The sequence below is a fragment of the Octopus bimaculoides genome, chromosome 26 (assembly GCF_046866305.1).
Source record: "Octopus bimaculoides isolate indiv1 chromosome 26, ASM4686630v1, whole genome shotgun sequence".
Lineage (NCBI taxonomy): Eukaryota > Metazoa > Mollusca > Cephalopoda > Octopoda > Octopodidae > Octopus > Octopus bimaculoides.
The window spans coordinates 20,471,754-20,492,965 of record NC_142953.1 but is presented as its reverse complement, the minus strand read 5'-3'; the positions used below and the strand labels follow the sequence as shown (position 1 = coordinate 20,492,965).

At 37.3% G+C, this 21,212-nt stretch overlaps 1 protein-coding gene across 6 annotated transcripts in view; it reads left to right on the top strand.

Annotated features, from left to right (window-relative positions):
• LOC106867632 (uncharacterized) overlaps positions 1–21,212 on the top strand; it is a 291,771-nt gene that overhangs the window by 83,033 nt on the left and 187,526 nt on the right. The window contains exon 1 of one of the 6 annotated variants that reach the window (XM_089343004.1): positions 544–685. The exons of 4 other annotated variants lie outside the window; for them this stretch is intronic. The gene's annotated coding sequence lies outside the window, so the exon portion shown is untranslated. Of the gene's footprint in view, positions 1–543; positions 686–21,212 lie in introns of those variants that run through there. One more of the 6 variants, XM_089343002.1, reaches the window with a different exon arrangement.

The following is a 21,212-nucleotide window of genomic DNA, read 5'->3' as shown; positions in this document are numbered from 1 at the left end:
TGTGTATATGTGTGTGTTTATGTGTGAGTGTGTGTATGCATGTATACATACACACACACACACACACACACACACACACACACACACACACACACACACAAGCATACACAATTAAAAGTTCAATTTGTGTAAAGAAACCCTTAGAAATCTTAGTATCTAAAAAGATGAAAAGAAATCTTTAACCTCATCTCACCTCTGATATTTAAACTTACCTGACAGTAATTAACAGAATTTGCATATAAACATTCGGAATTTTAAAATTATCTCAAGTTTAAAACAAAAATTGGAAGAAAAAGCCATAGAAAAAAGAAAAACAAAAACAACAAAAAAGTATTGGGAGCTGCCACCTATTGTGAAGAATATTCAGATCAGATCAGAAAAACTATCCTTTTAAATTTATAATGATAATTAATTTAAAAAGCTGTCTGTAATATGCATATGAATTTAAATATATTGAGTTTATAATCACATTGTATGTAAAGTAAGATGGGCTTTTGAAATTTAATTATACATGCTTGATAGTTTTTTTGAAGAACATGTAGTGACAAGCTTGGTTGATAACTGAAGTGAAACATTAGCACATTAGCTAGAGCACGTAAACACTAGTTTCTCTGTCAAATCACTTTTAGTCACAAACGACTTATCATCGTACACTGACAATCTGAAATAAACTTTTCATTTCCAGGTAAGTTCAAATTGATTTGTATCGTTTTATTTAATTAATTATTTACTTATTATTTATATGTTTGTCTCCTTGATTACATTAACCCTTTTGTTACCTGTTATTTCTGTTGAAATATACTGCTTTTGTTTCTGTTAATTTTGAAAGTAATGCAGAATTTAGTATAATAAATTTGTCATTATTAAGTTGGTGTTTAAGGGGCGAACTGGCAGAATCGTTAGCTCGCTGGACGAAATGCTTAGCAGTATTTTATCTGTCACTACATTCTGAGTTCAAACCCCACTGAGTTACACTTTGCCTTTCTTCCTTTCGGTTTCTTTTGCCAGACTGCTAAGTTATGGGGATGCAAACACACCAACACCGGTTGTCAAGCAGCGGTGGGGCACACACACACACATACACAATGGGCTTTTTTCAGTTTTCATCTACCAAATCCACTCACAAGGCTTTGGTCGGCCCGAGGCTATAGCAGAAGACACTTGTCACACAGTGGGACTGAACTCAGAACCATGTCATTCAGAAGCAAATTAAAAATAATGAATTTAGTACAATAGCTAAACTGGTACAAGGCAATGAGTTGGCAGGATCGTTAGTCTAATGGGCAAAATGCTTAGTGGCATTTTGTCCATCTTTACATTCTGAGTTCAAATTCAGCCGTGGCCAACTTTGTCTTTTGTCCTTTCGGGGTTGATAAAATAAGCACCAGTTAAGCACTAAGGGCAAAATAATCGACTTGACCCCTCTCCGAAATCGCTAGCCTTGGGCCAAAATTTGAAACCATTATTAAGCTGGTACTTGGAATAAATTAGCATAAATTTTGATAGGTTTCAATGTAAATAACTTTAAAAGTCGAAATTCGTTTCTCAGACCCAGGGGCAGTTTCAGGTGGGTTGATATAAAAAGGGTGAAAAGAGTATTATCTACACTTATAAAAGTTTTTCTTTCAAATAATTATGTTGGAAATAATTTTTTTAAATGACTTTTTAACTTTTGCTGTTTTTTGACTTGTTCCACTCATTGGACTGTCACCATCCTGAGCCACCACCATGAAGGGTTTAGTTGAACAAACAAACTCACCCCGGTATTTATTTTAGGCTTGCTATTTAATCTGTCATGTCTCTTTTGCTGAACTGCTAAGTTACAGGGACGTAATGAAATTAACATTGGTTGTCAGATAGTGGAGACAAAATGTTGAGGTAGATTTTCTACGGATGGGTGCTCTTCCTGTTGCTAACCCACACCTCTTTCCAAGCAAAGTAATATTTCCCCAAAGGTTGAACATGTTTCCATGGAAAATTGGGAGGAGTGGAAATGAAAGACATCACTTGTAGGATGGTGATACTTGTTTGTTCAATATTGTTTATATCCCTCGGGGTGTTTCTCATACATATTTGAATCATCATCATCATCGTGGTCATCATCATCATATGTACATTTTCCTTGCTGGCATGGGTTGGATGGTTTGGCTGAAAACTGGTAAGCTGGAGAGCTGCACCAGATTTCATTCTAATTTGGCAGGGTTTCTACAGCTGGATACCCTTGTGTGTGTTTATATATATATATATATATATATATTATACACCAAATCCACTCAGGAGGTATTAATCAACCCAAGGCTATAGTAGAAGACACTTACTGAAGGAGCCAAGCAGTGAAACTGAACCTGAGATCATGTGGTTAGGAAACAAACTTTTTAACTTCACAACCATGCTTGTGCCTATATACATGTATGTCATCATCATCATCATCATTTAACGTCTGTTGTCCATGCTGGCATGGGTTGGATGGTTTGACTGGGCTGGCATGGTGGAAGGCTGCGCCAGACTCCAGTCTGATTTGGCATGGTTTTCTATTGCTGGATGCCCTTCCTAACGCCAACCACCCCGAGAGTGAAATGAGTGCTTTTACACACCACTAGCCCGGGTGCCGTTTGTGTGACACAAGGGTGCATTATGTGCTACCGGCACAGGTGCCAATTTGCATGACACCAGTATCTGCCATGACTGCATCTTTGCTCGGCTTTTTCTCAAGCACAGCATAATGCCAAAGGTCTTGGTCATTGCCTCTATGAGCCCAACACTTGATAGGAACTCAGCCACTTTGCCTCCATGTATATATATATATGTGTGTATATATATGTGTGTGTATGTGTGTGTGTAAATACATATATATGTATATGTTTATGAATATGTGTGTATCTATATATATGTACATATGTATATATATATGTATGTATGTATATACACATACATATATATATAATTACTGCTTGTTTTTGTTTTAGTACTCCACTGAAAAGGAGAAATCATATTTATACTTCAACTAGGCCGAGTAAACAAATTCTGCCCCATGATATGTCTTTGGTAATATTTGAACTCATGATACTTGAATCAATGGTCTGACACTTAAACTGTTTTTAAACTATGATATCAATGAAGGAACATTAGACTTTGCGACTGTTATATCTTTCTAATTTTAGGGAACTGGTTAGTAATATGTGATATTACAAACCCGTAGGCATGGTAGTGAGGTTAAGAAGCTGCTTTCCAACCATGTGGCCTTGGGCTCAGTTTCAGTGCAATGCACTTCAAGCAAGTGTCTTCCATATGGCCCCAGGCTGATCCAAGACTTGTGAATGGGTCTGGTCTGGTGTACAGAAACTGAAAGAAGACTGTCTTGTGTGTGTGTGTGTATCCTTGTCTAGACATCATGTGATGGTTTAAAATAGTATCATCATCATCAGACAAACAGGGCTGTTTGTTTCCAGTCTTCTCTGTAAACATGTCTGGCCATGGGGAAATATTACATCACTTGGTAAAAGGTGAGGGCTGGTGGCAGGAAAGGCATCCAGCTGTAGAAAATCTGCCTCAACAAATTCCACCTAAGGGTTTTTAAGCTTGGGAAAGTGGACATTAACTAATGATGATAACACAGGCCCAAAGCTTCAAATATTCATTGATGAAGGCGTTACCATTTTTAATGATCCACACTGCCTCACCTCTACTATTTATTCTTAGTTTATCAGCTGGATGAAAGAAGGACGAAAGCTATAGAGGATGCTAAAGGGATGTGAAAACGCTGTTACTAAACAATGCTCAACAGTTTCATTCAGTACTGATCCTGTTTATCTTTTGCGCTTAAAGATGAAGTCAACTCTGGCAGGATGGAGACTTGGATCTTAGAAAAGGGCCCCTGCTACTAAATTCTGAAATGATGTTTCATTCTGGAATGTCTTTCTTTTCTGTGAGGAACAAATCTGACATTAGGAATCTCCTCGGGTGATCTTTTGCTAAATTACCATTTTGTATGTTGGAGTGGGTGGACATGTGTATAATTCATGAATATGTTTCTGTGTGTGTATGTGTGTGAGTTTGTGTGTGCATCTATGTATATGTATACTAGAGCGCGGTGCAGCCTACTGGCTTGCCAATCTTCAGTCAAACTGTCCAACCCATGCCAGCATGGAAAACGGATGTTAAACGATAATGGTGATGATGATGATGATGATGATGGTGGTGTATATGTATGTGTGGTGAAGGCTTACTGGTTAAGGTATTTCACTCACAATCATAAGGTTGTGAGTTCCATTCCCAGCAGTGCATTATGTCCTTGAGCAAGACACTTTATTTCACGTTGCTCCAGTCCACTCAGATGACAAGAGCGTGTGGTACCTGTAATTCAAAAGGACCAGCCTCAACACATTCTATGTCATGCTGAATCTCCCTGAGAGCTACATTAATGGTACATGTGTCTGTGGAGTACTCAGCCACTTGCACATTAATTTCACAAGTAGGTGGTTCCATTCATCCAATAAACTGGAACACTCCTTGTTGTAACTGATGGAGTGCCAGTACAGTTATGGTGTGTGTGTGTGTGTATATGTATATGTGCATGTATACATATATATACATATATATGTGTGTGTATATGTCTGTGTACATTTATGTGTTTGTGTGTATACATATATGTGTGTGTGTGTGTTCTATGTATGAGCGAGTGTCTGTGTGATGGAATTTAAGATTGTTGTATGTATAGTATGTGAGTGTGTTGTATGTGTTAATTGTGTTTAGATTTCAGAAAGAGAGAGAAAGTGAGATAAAAGGGAACAGATGGATAATTGTGAGGGGGATTTAGATTCAGTTCTCTCTCTCTCTCTCTCTCTCTCTCTCTCTCTCACATGTTATCTTGATTCATTGATAAATTCTCATTTAATGTATATTTAATGAACAAACTCAATGAATGAAAAGTGAGCTAAAATAACAACAGTCACACTGATGCTTCTGTGGGATGTTATGCAGTTGTGTATCTACCTGATCACACACACACACACACACACACACACACACACACACACACACACACACACACACACACACACGCACACACATTTTCATTAGTCAAACTAATCTATGATCAAAACCATTCTAATGATGATGTCCTGTGTTTTGAGTAAATAGCAAGAGGCTTCTTTGTTGCTTTGCATGTATGTGTGTATGTATGTGTCTGTGTACATTATCAGCATCATTACATTGCCTTTGTATATCATCATCATCATCATCGTCGTCATCATCATTTAATGGTAATTTTCCATGGTAATATGGGTTTGATGGACAAACGGGATCTGGCAATCTGCAGGGCTGCATTGAGCTCCACAGACAGCTTTGTTATGTTTCTTATTACAGGATGCCCTAATGCCAACCACTTTACAGTGTGCACTGGGTGTTTATTTTGTGGCAGCAGCACCAGTGGGGTCACCAAATAATTTGCAAGGCAGTAAAGAAGAAAAGGGAAAATCCCCCTGGCTGTTTGGGGTGGATGTATGAAGAAGGAGGAGGTGCTTAGAGGCTAAGTATGAGAGAGGGACATGAACAGGTGTCTTGCTACAGACGAGGTACATGGCTACCCCACATTGTATTCTTTTATTTGTTTCAGTCATTTGACTTCAGCCATGCTGGAGCACCACCTTTTAGACCCCAGGACTTATTCATTGTAAGCCCAGTACTTATCCTATCGGTCTCTTGTGCTGAACTGCTAAGTTACAGGGACGTAAACACACCAACATTGGTTGTCAAGTGATGATCAGAAGACAAACACAGACACACAAACATATACACACACATATATGTATATATATGTATATATATATATATATATATATATATATATATATATATATATATATATATATGTGACAAACTTCTTTCAGTTTCCATCTACCAAATCCACTCACAAGGCTTTGGCTGACCCAAGGCTTTGGCTGACCCAAGGCTTTGGCTGACCCAAGGCTATAGTAGAAGACACTTGCCCAAGGTGCCACACAGGGGAGCTGAACCCGGAACCATGCAGTTGGGAAGCAAGCTACTTACCACACAGCCATTCCTGTGCCTGTATATATATATATATATATATATATATATATATATATATATATATATATATATATATATATATATAATATATATATATATATATATATATATATATATATATATATATATATATGTATATATATATATATATATATATATATATATATATATATATATATATGTATATATATGAAATGCTGAAGATTTGCAGGCCAGTCCTTCTGCAGAACTTACATGCTTGACATCACATTGTCCTGTAGGTGAAAGGTCAACTAGTTGGTTTTGGCAGCAGTAGAAGTTGTCTGAGGGTGGCTGTGGATCGAGAGAAGGTAACCGTCAAATTGTACAGTTTATCTTTCAGTGATTTTATACTCATTAGTTTGAAAGGCACCAGATTAGTTCCTGTCAAACTCATAATTTGGCTTTTCTTTATGTATAGCCATTGTAAATAAGAGAGGATCATAGATAAATAATCTAACAAAATGCTGAATTGTAGGTATTTGAGTTTATCTTGACAATATCCTAAATTCTTGTCCATTAATGTTAAGCCAAGGCATACATGTATGTTTGTGTGTGTGTGTGTCTGTGCGCACGCATGTATGCATATATATGTATATATCAAATTACAAAATTACAAAATTGCAACAAGTTCAAACGCGATCTAGTGAAATATCCTGGTTGAAGGTATGACAGTTATTATGTACCTGGTGGGGGGTGTTGTTGTTGATCTTGTGGGGGAGGTGGTCATGTGTGTAAGGTGGCCGTGTTGAGTGAGTAGGGAAGAAGTAAGGTGTAGAGTAAGCAAAATCTATCTATCTATCTACATATACAATATATATATATATATATATATATATATATATATATATATATATATATATATATATATATATACACATATACAATGTGCATGTGTGTGTGTGTGTGTATAATAACTAAATAATTTGAGTCCTGTTTTCTTATACATATATATCACATAACCAACCGGACTATCAGATGTTATTACACATCGCTGGTCACAATGCACTTTGCATTATTTTGGCTTGCAAATGATGCCACCCTGTTGGCTAAGGGAGCACATCAACGTTCCAGCGGGGACTGGAGCAACATAGAGTGAAATGGTTTGTTCAAGAACAGAACATGCCACCAGGCCTAGGAATCAAACCCATGATCTAGCAATTGTGAATGCAACACCCTAACCACTAGGCCATGTGTCTTTCCACACACACACACACATATACACACACACACACATATACACACACACACACATACACACACACACACATACACACATATAAAACTAGAATGTATACTTTCCACGTTCATATTTGAATTTGTTGCGTTTCAATAATTTTTCTCTGTTTTTACTTGTTCTCGAATTTGATGGACTCATAGCGGTACATAAGCCGACTCAAGAAATCTCTAGTGAGACTTTTTATTGATGTACCCGAAGAGACCCAGAATGGGTCGAAACATGTGTTGCACCCAATAAAATTCTTTACTCATTCCATCTATTTTATTAATACTGTTACCCCAACCGCCACTACGAAGTTCCTGCAATAAATCTACGGATAACAACAGGTAATCAAAACTGTGATGGTGCTTTGCTCATCATCCACTTATACGTTTTCTATCATTTCTCTATTTTATATATATATATATATACACATAGCCAACTTACACCAGTAAACTGTCAGCAAAGTATGAAGAATCAACGTTAGAAATCTTTTTGAAAACAACCCCAATTAAAGGACAAATCCACATTCAACCTGTTACACACGTATATGTGTGCATATGTATGCATACATATATATTTATATATCCATATATATATATGTATGTATGTATATATATTTACACACACACACACACACACACATATATATATATATATATATATATATATATATATATATATATATATATATATATATATTTATATATATAAGTGTTATAATATCCTGACTTATATTATATTATATACGCATATGTATATGTAAGTGTTATAATATATATATAAATTTAAAATAAAAATGATACCGGTACTAAAAACAGATATCTTTATCCCTTATACCGTTATTCCAACTGCTATCTCTGCTTATCTCATATATATATATATATATATATATATATATATATATAAAATCGTCATTTAATATCCACTTTTCTATGCTTAATATGAGCTAGACGGAATTGTGTTGAAGTGGAATCTTTTACAACTCTGTACTCTCCCTCTTACCAACTTATGACCATATTTCAAGCACGGCAGTATTTCCTCGATGAAACAGTTTTCTTTTGTATGATGGTGATAATCATTTAGAACCATTACATGGCATGAGACAAGGGTACACACACGCACGCACATGCACAGGTCTCTTCCAGTTTCCACCTGCCAAATCCATTCACAAGGCTTTGGTTGGATTTAACCAAGGTACTATGCAGTGGGACTGAACCCCAAACCAGACAGTTGGAAAGCAAGCTTCTTAAGCACACAACCACATCTGCACCTATATATATATATATATATATATATATATATATATATATATATTCCTTTTATTCTTTTTTTTCTTTTACTTGTTTCAGTCATTTGACTGTAGCCATGCTGGAGCACCACCTAATTTAGTCAAACAAATCAAGCCCAGGTCTTATTCTTTGTAAGCCTAGTACTTATTCTATCAGTTTTTTTTTTTGGGCCGAACTGCTAAGTTACGGGGACTTAAACACACCAACTTCAATTGTCAAGCAATGGTGGGGTAGGGTTAGGGTAGGAGTGGGGACAACACACAGACACACAAACATATACATACATATATATATAGTACATCTGTCAGACGGGACCTTGATGACTGCTATTAAGCAGGAAAGTATACTAGTCCTTATATATATTTAATACTCAATATTTCATATATTCAATAAGACATTCAATACTTTATTTCATTTTACTATTTACATTATATATTCCATATTCTATATCCTACATTAATTTTATAAGAATATAAATAAAACATAAAAAACAGACACAGTTGGAACTCTTTTAAATAATATATATATATATATACATATATATATATATATACATATATATATATATATATATATATATATATATATATATATATATATATATATATATATTTACATTTATATATATATATATAAGTTCAAAAAAACAATAACAAAAAAACAACAAAGTGAGGACGTGATATGGATAGTGTTATTGGACGCTCAGGAAAGGAAAGAAAGAGTGTATGACGTTTCGGGCGTAGCCCTTCGTCGGAAAGATGGAAAGTTCAGAGAATGGAAGAACGGAGAAAGAGGAAAATGGTACCGATGCCCACGAGGTTACATTATATATATATATATACACACACACACACACAACAGGCTTCTTTCAGTTTCCGTCTACCAAATCCACTCATGAGGCTTTGGTCAGCCCAAGGCTATAGCAGAAGACGCACGGAACCATGTGGTTGAGGAGCGCAGCCACTTCTGAGCGTCTATAAGTCTTCTATCATGCTGATAATAATAACAGTTGACAGATGCAAGTCAGCTTCAGGTGATCTAATGAGAAAACTGCCGGGCAATATTGTTACCTGCAATGCTCCAGCTAGGTACAAGGTGGTACCTAAAGGTTCCCAGATTAGTTATGTTTATTAAAAAAGTAACTTATTTACCTAAGTTCTAACATCGTCTCCTTCGAAATGGTCACCTTGTGCAGTAATACACTGGTCCCTGCATTTCTGCCACTTTTGGAATCCAGCCTGGAAGTCGTTTTCCATAAGCACAAGAGTGGCTGTGTGGTAAGTAGCTTGCTTACCAACCACATGGTTCCGGGTTCAGTCCCACTGCGTTGCACCTTGGGCAAGTGTCTTCTACTATAGCCTCGGGCCGACCAAAGCCTTGTGAGTGGATTTCGTAGATGGAAACTGAGAGAAGCCCGTCGTATATATATATATATATATATATATATATATATATATATATATATATATATATATATATATATATACACATACATATATATATACATGTATGTATGTGTATATTTGTGTGTTCCCCCAACATCGCTTGACAACTGATGCTGGTGTGTTTACGTCCCGTCACTTAGCGGTTTGGCAAGAGAGACCAATAGAATAAGTACTAGGCTTAGAAAGAATAAGTCCTGGGGTCGATTTGCTCAACTAAAGGCGGTGCTCCAGGATGGTCGCAGTCAAATGACTGAAACAAATAAAAGAATAAAAAGAATAAAAAGTGAGTCAAAGACCTTCTGCGATACACTCTGGACTTCAACAACAGTCTTAAAACAGCAACCTTTGAGCTGCGTTTTTTCATCTTGGGAAAGATATGTACATTGTAGTTCATTTGAAGCATTGTAGTATAGAAGTAGAATGGCAGGACTTATGTAAACACATATTTCTTTTACTATCCTTTTGAAGATAGCCTTTTCTGCATGAAACCTGAAGGTTTTTAAACTTTACTTCATTGTTAGAAGCTCTCCTTATTTCTCATTTCATTTATTATTATACATGTGTGTGTGCATGTGCACATGTGTGTCTGCATGTGTGCATGTGCACATGTACAAAGAGTTTCACAAATCCACTCACAACACCTTGGTTGGCCTGTGGCTATAGTGAAAGACACTTGCCCAAGGTGCTACACAGTGAGATTGAACCCAAAATGACATAGTTGGGAAGCCACACTTAACTTTTATTTTTATCACTCTTGAATAATGAATAATGAAAGACAAAACTACTCTTAGTATGAGTTGAACTCAAAATAGCAAAGTTTCCAAGTAAACGACTGAGATGTATTTCTACACCAGAGAAATCGTATATCACATTGGCAGACTTTCAAAATTGGTTGGTTAAACTAGATAATCTAAAGTAACTAATCTAAAGGTTGGTTTAAAGACTTAACAGTAACTTCATGCTAGAACATAAGTTTAAACTGTATAACTAATGGCTTAATTACAATTAATGATTAGAGTTGAGGTTAGATCTAGGAAATTATCAAATCATCAGATATACTATAATAAAATGATGAAATATATAACTGTGAACTTATAACCCCACCGCTACTGCATCTCTCTCTCTCTGTCTCTCTCTCTCACTTTCTTTCTGTTTCTTTCCTTCTCTCCTTCTTTTTCTCTCTATCTTTCCCCTGTTTTTCTCCTTCCTCTGTCTCTCTCTACTGCTATTGTCCTGCTTCCCTCCCTCATTCCCTCTCTTTCTCTCCATCTCTCTCTCCCTCTCTTTCTGTCCCTCTCTGTTTCTGTTTCCCCCTCTCTCCCTCTCTTCTACAACCTTTGTGTTTGTCTATCTGTCACTGTCTTTCTCTCTCCATATGTATGTGAGTGCGTGTGCGTGTGTGTGTGCGTGTGCGTGTGTGTGTGTGTGTGTGCGTGTGTATACATACATCCATACATACATACATATATATATACCCTTGCCTGCTCTAGTTCCAGTAATCTTAGACAGTTGAAATAAAGTGGGTGTTTGGTAACAACAAGCTCTGGGGCTCTGCTTCACCAAGTACTTTTTTTGTAATCAAGGTATGATATTATCAGCTGCTTGTCACTATAGCTTCTTATTGTGGTTTCTGAGGTAACTGAGTTAGAAGCAAGAAACACACATTATTAAGTTTCTATGTTACTACTACAAGACTACGAGACTACATGGTTGATTGGCCAGACATCTCTACAGTTTTGTTGGATCAGTTATAATCTGGTTCCTGTCAATCATCAAAAATAATTCATTAGCGATGGGGCAGGGAGGTATCTTTAGAGCTGATTAAGGGCAAATTTACACCACAACTTTATGTTTATATTGTTTTTGTCAAAGAAATAGCCTGTTTTGTTTGTTTTTTAAAGAGGAAAATATGGGAAAATGAAGTAATCTTATTTTAAAATTCCTTGTCTGATATCATCATCAGCGTTGTCATTATTTATTGTCTGTTTTCCATGCTGGTATGGGTTGGACTGTTTGACAGGAATTGGCCAGTCAGAAGGCTGCTCCAAGCTCTGCTGTCTGCTTTGGCTTGGTTTCTATGGCTAAAGGGCCTTCCTAATGCCAACCACTTTATAGAGTGAGCTGGGTGTTTTCGTTTTCTTTTTCATGGCACCAGCAGCAGTGAGGTCACTAAGTAACTTGCAAGACAAAAACCCCTCAACTGGACAAGGAGAGGAGAGTATTAAGGGATAAAAGAGGCGTCTTGCATTAGAATAAGAGCAGAAACATGGTTACCTCAGGCAGGAAGGGAGAGAGAGAAAGAAAGAGAGAGAGAAGATGGTGAAGAAGTGACAGGGTGGGAGGAGGAGTAGTACACCCAAGTCACAGTGAGGTGTGTATAGTGAAGTGGACTGGGGAACTGGAGAGGTGGGTGGGGTGAGTTGACAAGATTGTTAAAGGCAAGTGGGAGCTGGTGGAGGAGATGGGTGGGAATGTAATGAGTGGTAGTTTTGACCTCTTCTCTGAAGAGGATTCCACCTGTAGTGTAAACATTCAAACATTGTCACCATCTTTCCAAATCCTTCTGCATTTCACATGGAATTTTTGGTTCTCCAAAGTTGCCTTGGTGTATAGGTCAGTCTACCTTCTCTTGGCTGCAGATATTGGTTTGAAAAATTTGTCTTGTATGACAGAAAATATGATAGTTTCGACCCCTTCTCTGAGGAGGCTTCTAAACTATACAAGTCTACAATTCTGTATTTCTAAGTTGAGGAATTTTATATGGGCCTCACAGAAGCAAGGTGGCTGAGTTCCTTTTGAGTATTGGGTCTCACAGAGGCAAAGTAGCTGAGTTCCTTTTGAATGTTGACCCTCACAGAGGTAATGACTGAGACCTTTGGCATTATGTTGTGCTTGAGAAGAAGACCCTTCAACCTGAGCAAAATTGCAGTCATGGCAGATACCAGTGTCATGCAAATTGGCACCCATGATGGTGGCACGTAAAAGCACCCATTACACTCTTGGAGTGTTTGGTGTTAGAAAGGACATCCAGCTGTAGAAAACCATGCCAAATCAGACTGGAGTCTGGTACAGCCTTCCAGCTTGCCCGTCCTGGTCAGGCTGTCCAACCCATGCCAGCATGGACAATGGACGTTAAACGATGATGATGATGATGATGATGATGATAATGATGATGATGATGATGTGCTAGTTGTAATAATAACCTCATCTTGATTGATTTTTTTTTACTACGTCTCAGCTGTTGTACGCTCCAGCCTTGTTCGGGTGTCTTGTGATACACTTTAATGCCTTGCCTGGGATTGAACTCAGAACCTCTAGGTGATTGCACTGCATTAACCAGCACCTTTATCCACTACTCTATGTCTGTAGGCAGTTTCACAATGAAATACAGAATTGTATGTCCAATTGATATGGAACCAACATAAGACATCAATGGAGGTTTAGAAGCCCTAAAAATTAATTCTGAAGCAACCTACAGGCATTGCATAGTGGATAAAAGCATTGGTTAATACAGTGCAGTCACCTAGAAGTTCTAAGTTCAATCCCAAGCAAGTCACTAAAGTGAATCACATGATACCTGAAGAAGGCCAGAGTGTACACAGCCAAAATGTAATGAAAAGTAACAACCAAGATGGAGACACCACTCCAACTAATACATGATATACCAGTGTAAATAATTTGATAATCTTAATACCAAGGACACTAAGAACTTAATCAGTTTTATCTCTGTCTCTTGTCTCAATATGATTATAATAACTTCCCACTGTTTGTTTGTCTGGATCTTTTTTTATATTTCCAGTCCATCCATTTAAGTTTCAAACTCTCATGCATCTTTCATAGGGTTAATCCTGTGTTACGCAATGCTGCCCTCAATATTAATGAACTGCTTTACTTAACAGTCTTGCTGGATTACTGTTGAATTAATATTACATGAGCTGCTAATGAGCCACCGGTTCGGTCTGGTTTATTGTTTCCTTAATCTACACCGTATTGGAAACTTGATATCACTCCTAGTCCGTTAGAGAAGAAATATGGGTGGAATAAGGGTAATCTTGCTGTCGTAGGGTGGAGGTTAGGGGAAACCTGCTTCAACATGGGTGTGTGGCTAAGAACCACATGGTTTCAGGTTCAGTCCTACTGCATGACACCATGTTTTTCTACAGCTGTGAGTCAACAAAAATCTGAAAGAAGCTTTGTGTGTGTGTGTGTGTGTGTGTGCAAAATCAATGAAGAATGTAGTATATGGCATTGCATTTACTCTATTGTTTACAATTGTTTCAACAACATAATAAAATAAAATAAATGCACCCTTTTACAGCCTAGCCAGGCTCATGGGCCCGGTTTCCTGGTTTCAATGGCGTATGTGTTCTCCAGCTGGACAGGACACCAGTCCATTGCAGTGTTACTCATTTTTGCCATCTGAGTGAACTGGAGCAACATGAAATGAAGTGTTTTGCTCAAGAACACAATGTGTCACCCGGTCTAGGAATCGAAACGATAACCTTACGATCATGGTGCTGACACCCTAACCACTAAGCCACGCGCCTCCACTGTTTCAACAACATACTGGTAACCAATTAAACATCATGTAAATAAAAATGGATGATAATGACAGTTTAGTAGTTGTATGCTGTCAACTTAATGTGACAGTCCCCTGAAGGGAATAATACTACTGTTGGTTAGACCTAGGAAGCTGCACCACTTCCTGTCGGCCTTGACACATTTCCTGTGTCCTTATGTTGCACGACACCAGTATCTACCACAACTGCAATTTTACTTGGTTTGATGGGTTTTCTTCTCAAGCACGACAAAATGCCAAAGATGTCGGTCATTTGTCATTGCCTCTGTGAGGCCCAACACTCAAAAGGCGCATTTATGATGATGATGATGATGGCAGAAGTAAACCTTATGGATTTTCTGCTTATTTGAAACCTAAGTTTCCACAGGAGAAATTCTCTTCTGTACAATTTCCGATAGCTGTTGATTGTGTGAGTGCTACCTAAGGTTAATGCCTGGATTATTTAACCCTTGTAGCTTAATCATCATCATCATCATGGCATGAGTTGGATATTTTGATGAGAACAGATGAGCCAGAGGGCTTTGGAAGTTTCTATGTCTGCTTTGACAGGGTTTCTACAACTGGATGCCCTTCCTAACACCAACCACTTGATGGAGTGTACTAGGTGCTTTTTATGTGACACCAGCACCAGTGAGGTCACCAAAATAAAACCCTCTCAACTGAGCGGAGTATAGATGTGTGTGCATGCGTGTGTGTGTGTGTGTGTGTGTGTGTGTGTGTGCATGCATGTATGTATGTGTGTGCATGTGCGTGTACATGTGTGTGTATGTATGCACATGTGTGTGTGTCTTCTTATCTTGACATCATGTGTTAGTTATAAACAAGTGTCTGCATCATGTAAGTGGGGTCTCATGTCTCTAGTCTTCTGTGAAAACATACCTGATCCTGGAGAAATATTACCTTTCTTTGAAATAGGGGTGAGCTTTGGTGACAAAGTGCATCCAACTATAAAATATCTACCCCAATAAAACTCCATCTGCCCATGCAAGTATGGAAGAGTGGAGATTAAAATGATGACATAAAAACTTTCAACCAAGTATTTACAGAGAGAGAAGAAGGAAGAGAACAGTAGATACTTCCTCCCTGCTCTCAGTCTATTCCTTACCTTGTCATTTTATGTGCAAGCAAGCGTAAACAGGTAAACAGAGAGTAGTAGGGTGGGTATTTACGTCAGCCGGTTATTTAGATTCAAATAATATATTGTAATGTGCCCAAGGGTACATACAGCTCAATAGTTCTGGGGTATGACACAATATTTTCAAATATTTTGGAAACATCTTGGTCTGCACACAAACACCGAATGACGACCTACACAATGAAATGAAATGTAAGTACTAAAATGGAAAATGTATTTGTTACTGTTATTGTTGTTGTTAAGCTCCAGGTCATCCCTTTATCTGACAGAGTAATGTTTTGAGATGTGGGATAGAATCGGTTGGCTCAGAAGAGCAGAGACTGTTGAAGTGTTTATTAGAAGGAATTTCCATTTAAAAAAATTTTTTTTTTCTTTTTACTTGTTTTAATCATTGGACTGTGGACATGCTGAGGCACTATCTTGAAGGGTTTTTAGTTAAACAAACTGACCCAAATACTTATGGGTTTCTTTCAGGTTTTTTTTTTAAGACTGGTATTTATTTTGTTGCTCTCTATTGCTGAAATACGAAGTTACAGGAATGTAAACAAACCAACACCATTTGTCAAGCAGTGTAGGGTGGCAATCAGAAATACAAGCACACACACACACGTACATATATATACATACAAACGATGGGCTTCTACACAGTTTTCATCTGCCAAATTCACTCACAAGGCATTAGTCAACTTGGGGCTATTCTAGAAGACACTTGCCCAACGTGCCACAGAGCTGGACTGAATCCAAAACCACATGGCCACAAAGAAAGCTCGTTAACCACACAGTAAATATTTATCATTACACACATGTCAGACCAAACTAACCAACAGCTCAACCACCATCCGCAACCTTCATTGTTTGATAATCTTCAGACTAGTGGTGGTTATAGTTATGCTATAATATTTCACTGGACTTCCACTCCGCTTTCATTTAATGTGTTTTCAGGTTATCTTTCACTCATTGCTATCATTCATTCTTACCTTGATTGTTTATTATACCTGGAATGTCATTCATTCATAGACATATTGAATAGGGGAGCTTTCATACTTCTGTTATAAGCAGGTAGTTTACTTAAGCTGACTTTGCTTGTCTTTAAAAGAAATATATCAATAACACGCACACACTTCCCTCCTTCTCTCTCTCTCTCTCTCCCTCTCTCCCTTTCATACTCTTTCAGCTTCAGTTGCCACACCTTACCTTCTGTATTTATGTTATAGGAGCTACACCTTCCTCCTACACAGATATCCAGTTCTTATTCGTAACTGTAGTAATAATATTTTTAGACTTTGTTACAAAATACCGTTGAAGCCTTAAAGTTTTAATCTTCATTATCATCATCCTTTACATTTCATTTTAAATTCTCAATCTTCTTTGATACATTTGAAATAAATTAAACTCAAATATATGCAGGTGTGTGCATTAGCTATACTCTGTGTATTTGATTTCTCGTAATCTATTTCCCTGTTAATTATGTATTTGACTAAACTAGACACAGACAGCCTTTTATGAAAAGCGGGTCTCATGAGACATGGCTCATCATCAGGCAGGTTGCACTACTAGAAAATTTCAAAGTAATTTTTTTGCTTAGGCAAGCTATTCAGAAAATCCCATGGGCTGCTGTTTGCCCACACCTGATCTGCATATTACTAATCACTTTAAAGTTATATGGTGACATCACTAATCTGCCCCAAACCCCTCATAGTCTCATGCTTCCAATTTGACTAAAAAAAAGCCCACAGTTCTGTATAAGTACTCATGCTCACATCAGTTCTGGCCATAATCATATGTTCACGAGTTGCTCCAGTCCAACCCATAGAAAGATGTCCTCATCCCATCAAAATCCACTTGTGGCAGAATATTACTGATAGACACAGACATGGCTGAGTGGTTAAGAAGCTTGCTTTTTGACTGCATGGTGTCAGGTTCAGTCCCATTGTGTAGCACCTTGGATTGGTCATTCTTTATTTTATCACCTCCAAAAGTATGGAAAACGAAGTTGACCATGGCAGGATTTGAACTCTGAGCAGAAAGAATCAAAACTACCACTAAACATTCTATCTGGTGCTGTAACGACTTTATTAATTCATTACCTAAGCAGCAACTCATGATTATTCTAGCTAACATTATAACCACCTGCCCTTAAACTTCCTGCCTGTGACCAAAATAACCACCTACTTAAAATTGACCTGCTTCATGTTATAAGCAGTGGCAGACTGGGTCTAAAAATATTGGTTGCCAAGAGACTAAGAGCACCTACCCGCAACTACAAGGGGGCCCACCCACAACTACAAGGGGAGGTCCACCCGCAACTACAATGTTGTTAAAAGTATTCTTTTCAACTGTCTACAAACACAGCCAGGCTGCAATAATTAATGCATTTTTTCAGAAGTGAATACAAAATTCTCAAACTTGAGAGGATGGGCCCCTTAGATACTAACATGGGCCCTCATATAAGGATTCTAATGGCGCAGGGGCCCACTTGCCATCTGGCAAGCTGGCAATCTGGCCAGTCTGCCACTAGTTATAAGATGTCCAGCTTGCTCTAGATTCCTTACATGTATCATTGCAGCATTTACAGATGGAGCATATGCATAATATATATGTATATATATGTATGTATGTATATATATATAATACAAAGAATATATATACATGTATACACACATATATGTACATACTTACATCTACATGTGTATATACATGCATATCAGGGTACAGGACGTTAGAACAATAAACTACAGACAACGGAACGAACATATAGGAAAACGGAAAGCCACTTGGAATATCCCTTCATCAGCTGTCTCTATTCTATCTAGACGTTTCGAAGATAAGACAGAACGTACTCTAGAATAGTCTCTTCCTGAGTAGTGGATCAACCCACTACACAGAGGATTCCAAGGTGGCAAACACAAACCAAGACAGGAAAAAATGGACAGTGAAAACAACATTCAAAAGCCGTACGGCCAAACGCAAATCTGAGATAGAACGCTAGTAGTTCGTCTTGCCTTCACAGCGGCTGGAGTGAAAAGAAAGTTGACCACAGGTCACACGAGAGCAGAGAGGATGGTGGAGGGAGGAAGTGGAACAAGGAGGAAGGGACAGAAGGGTATAGCAGTGAAGTAGAGGCCAGGACAGAGGTATAGATAGAAAGATGGAGGAAGACAGATAGATAAATAGATAGAAAGATAGATAGATAGATAGACAGATAGATAGATAGATAGAAAGATAGTCACGTCAGAATAATAGTAGACTTACTTGCAAAAAAGGACGTGTGCGTTCAATAATGTAATAATACAAAGAATATATATACATGTATACACACATATATGTACATACTTACATCTACATGTGTATATACATGCATATCAGGGTACAGGACGTTAGAACAATAAACTACAGACAACGGAACGAACATATAGGAAAACGGAAAGCCACTTGGAATATCCCTTCATCAGCTGTCTCTATTCTATCTAGACGTTTCGAAGATAAGACAGAACGTACTCTAGAATAGTCTCTTCATATATATATATATATATATATATATATATATATATATATAGTTGAAATTTATAGAGTGACAAAAGATGAAGACAGGTGTATGAACAACAAGCAAGTGTATTAGTTTGATGCTCGTGAAAAATTAAAAAGTCTTTTACATTTTGAGCCTATGCTCTTCAACAGAAAGGAATAAGAGAAAATAAACAGAGAGAGAATGAAAAAAAAACATCTAGTGTTCAGTGGCCCAGCATGGCAAATGATTGGGAAAAAATTTTGAAAGAAAGGGAGATAATAATAGTGCTAGTGATCCCAACAAGAGAAGGTATGTGTACATGTGTGTGAGTGTGTATGTGTGAATAGGGGTAAGTGACTCTGACGTGTGTGTATGTGTGTGTGAGTGTGTATGTGCATGTGTAACGTGTGTGGGTGTTGTGTGAAGCAGTTGATGTGTGCCCGTGTGTGTGTAGATGTTGCCTTGATGATGATGATGATGATATATGCCTGTGTGTGAGTTTGTGTCTCCTTGTCTCCACATCATGTGACACCTGTAAATGAGTATCACCATGATGCAAGCAGCCTCAGTGTCATTCATTTCCAATATTCTGCAAGAACATGTCTTGCCATGGGGGAAATATTATCTTGCTTGGAAATAAGTGAGGATAAGTGACAGCAAGGGCATCCAGCTGTAGAAAATTTGCCTTAATAAACTCTGTCCTACCCAAAAGGACCCCCTCATCGGTCATGAATGACCATGGGATTGCACCTAGAAAGTTACCCTCTCCTCTCTCCATGCCACCAATGTTATCCAAGGGAAAGGCAAAGGTTGATAGAGTTTGGTACCAGTGATGTCGCAAACCATTTCTACAAATGAGTGAACTGGAGCAATGTGAAATAAAGTGTCTTACTCAAGAACATAACACAGAGCCTGATCCAGGAACTGAACTCACTACCTAATGATTGTGAACCCAATGCTCTAACCACTGAGCCATGCACCTTCACAGGCACATGGCTCAGCATCCTACCCAAGCAAGTATGGAAAAGTGGATGTTGAAATGGTAAAGATGATGATAAACTTTTACCTGCCTAGGAATGAATGAAAAAAAAAAATACTATTCTGTTTTATTTATTTCATTAAAGTGCTTTCTCAGCGATAACTTGTAATATATTTATACCTAACTAATCTTCTATTCCGTGATAAAAAACCCTGATATCTGGACAGAAGTCAAAAATCACATAAACACATACATTTTTCATTGTGCCTACTCGAGCCCAACTCTCCTTCGATTTTTATCATTATTATTAGTTTTAAAGTGAATTCAGGTGAAAAATAGTCATTCATTCTGTATTGTAAATAAATCTTTACATTTCTGCTTCATTTCATCTCCTCACTATACTCTCAGTCTTTCTTTTTCCCTATTTTTATTTTTATTTTTATGTTTTTGGATATTTTTTACTATGCGTGTCACACTTCTTTTCAATCTCCTGTTTTCTATTCTTTCCCCATAACTTAATGGAATGTTTGTTATATGTAATGTAATCTGATACAACACAGTCTCTCTCTCTCTCTCTCTCTCTCTCTCTCTCTCTGTCTCTCTCTCTCTCTCTCTCTCTCTCTCTCTCTCTCTCTCTCTATGTAGATCAAACACTATAAAACATATATAATGCATACACACTCTCACACATACATGTACATATACACCCATATACACATACACAATATAAACAGACATACTCATACACGTGCACATACATACACCTACATATACACACAAATATACATATATGCAAATTTATATATTTATATACACAAACGCACATATATACATTTACATATATATTTATATACACATACATATATATATATATATACATTTATATATTTATATACACACACATATATATACACTTATATATATATTTATATACACACACATACATATATACATTTATATATATATTTATATAAACATACATACAT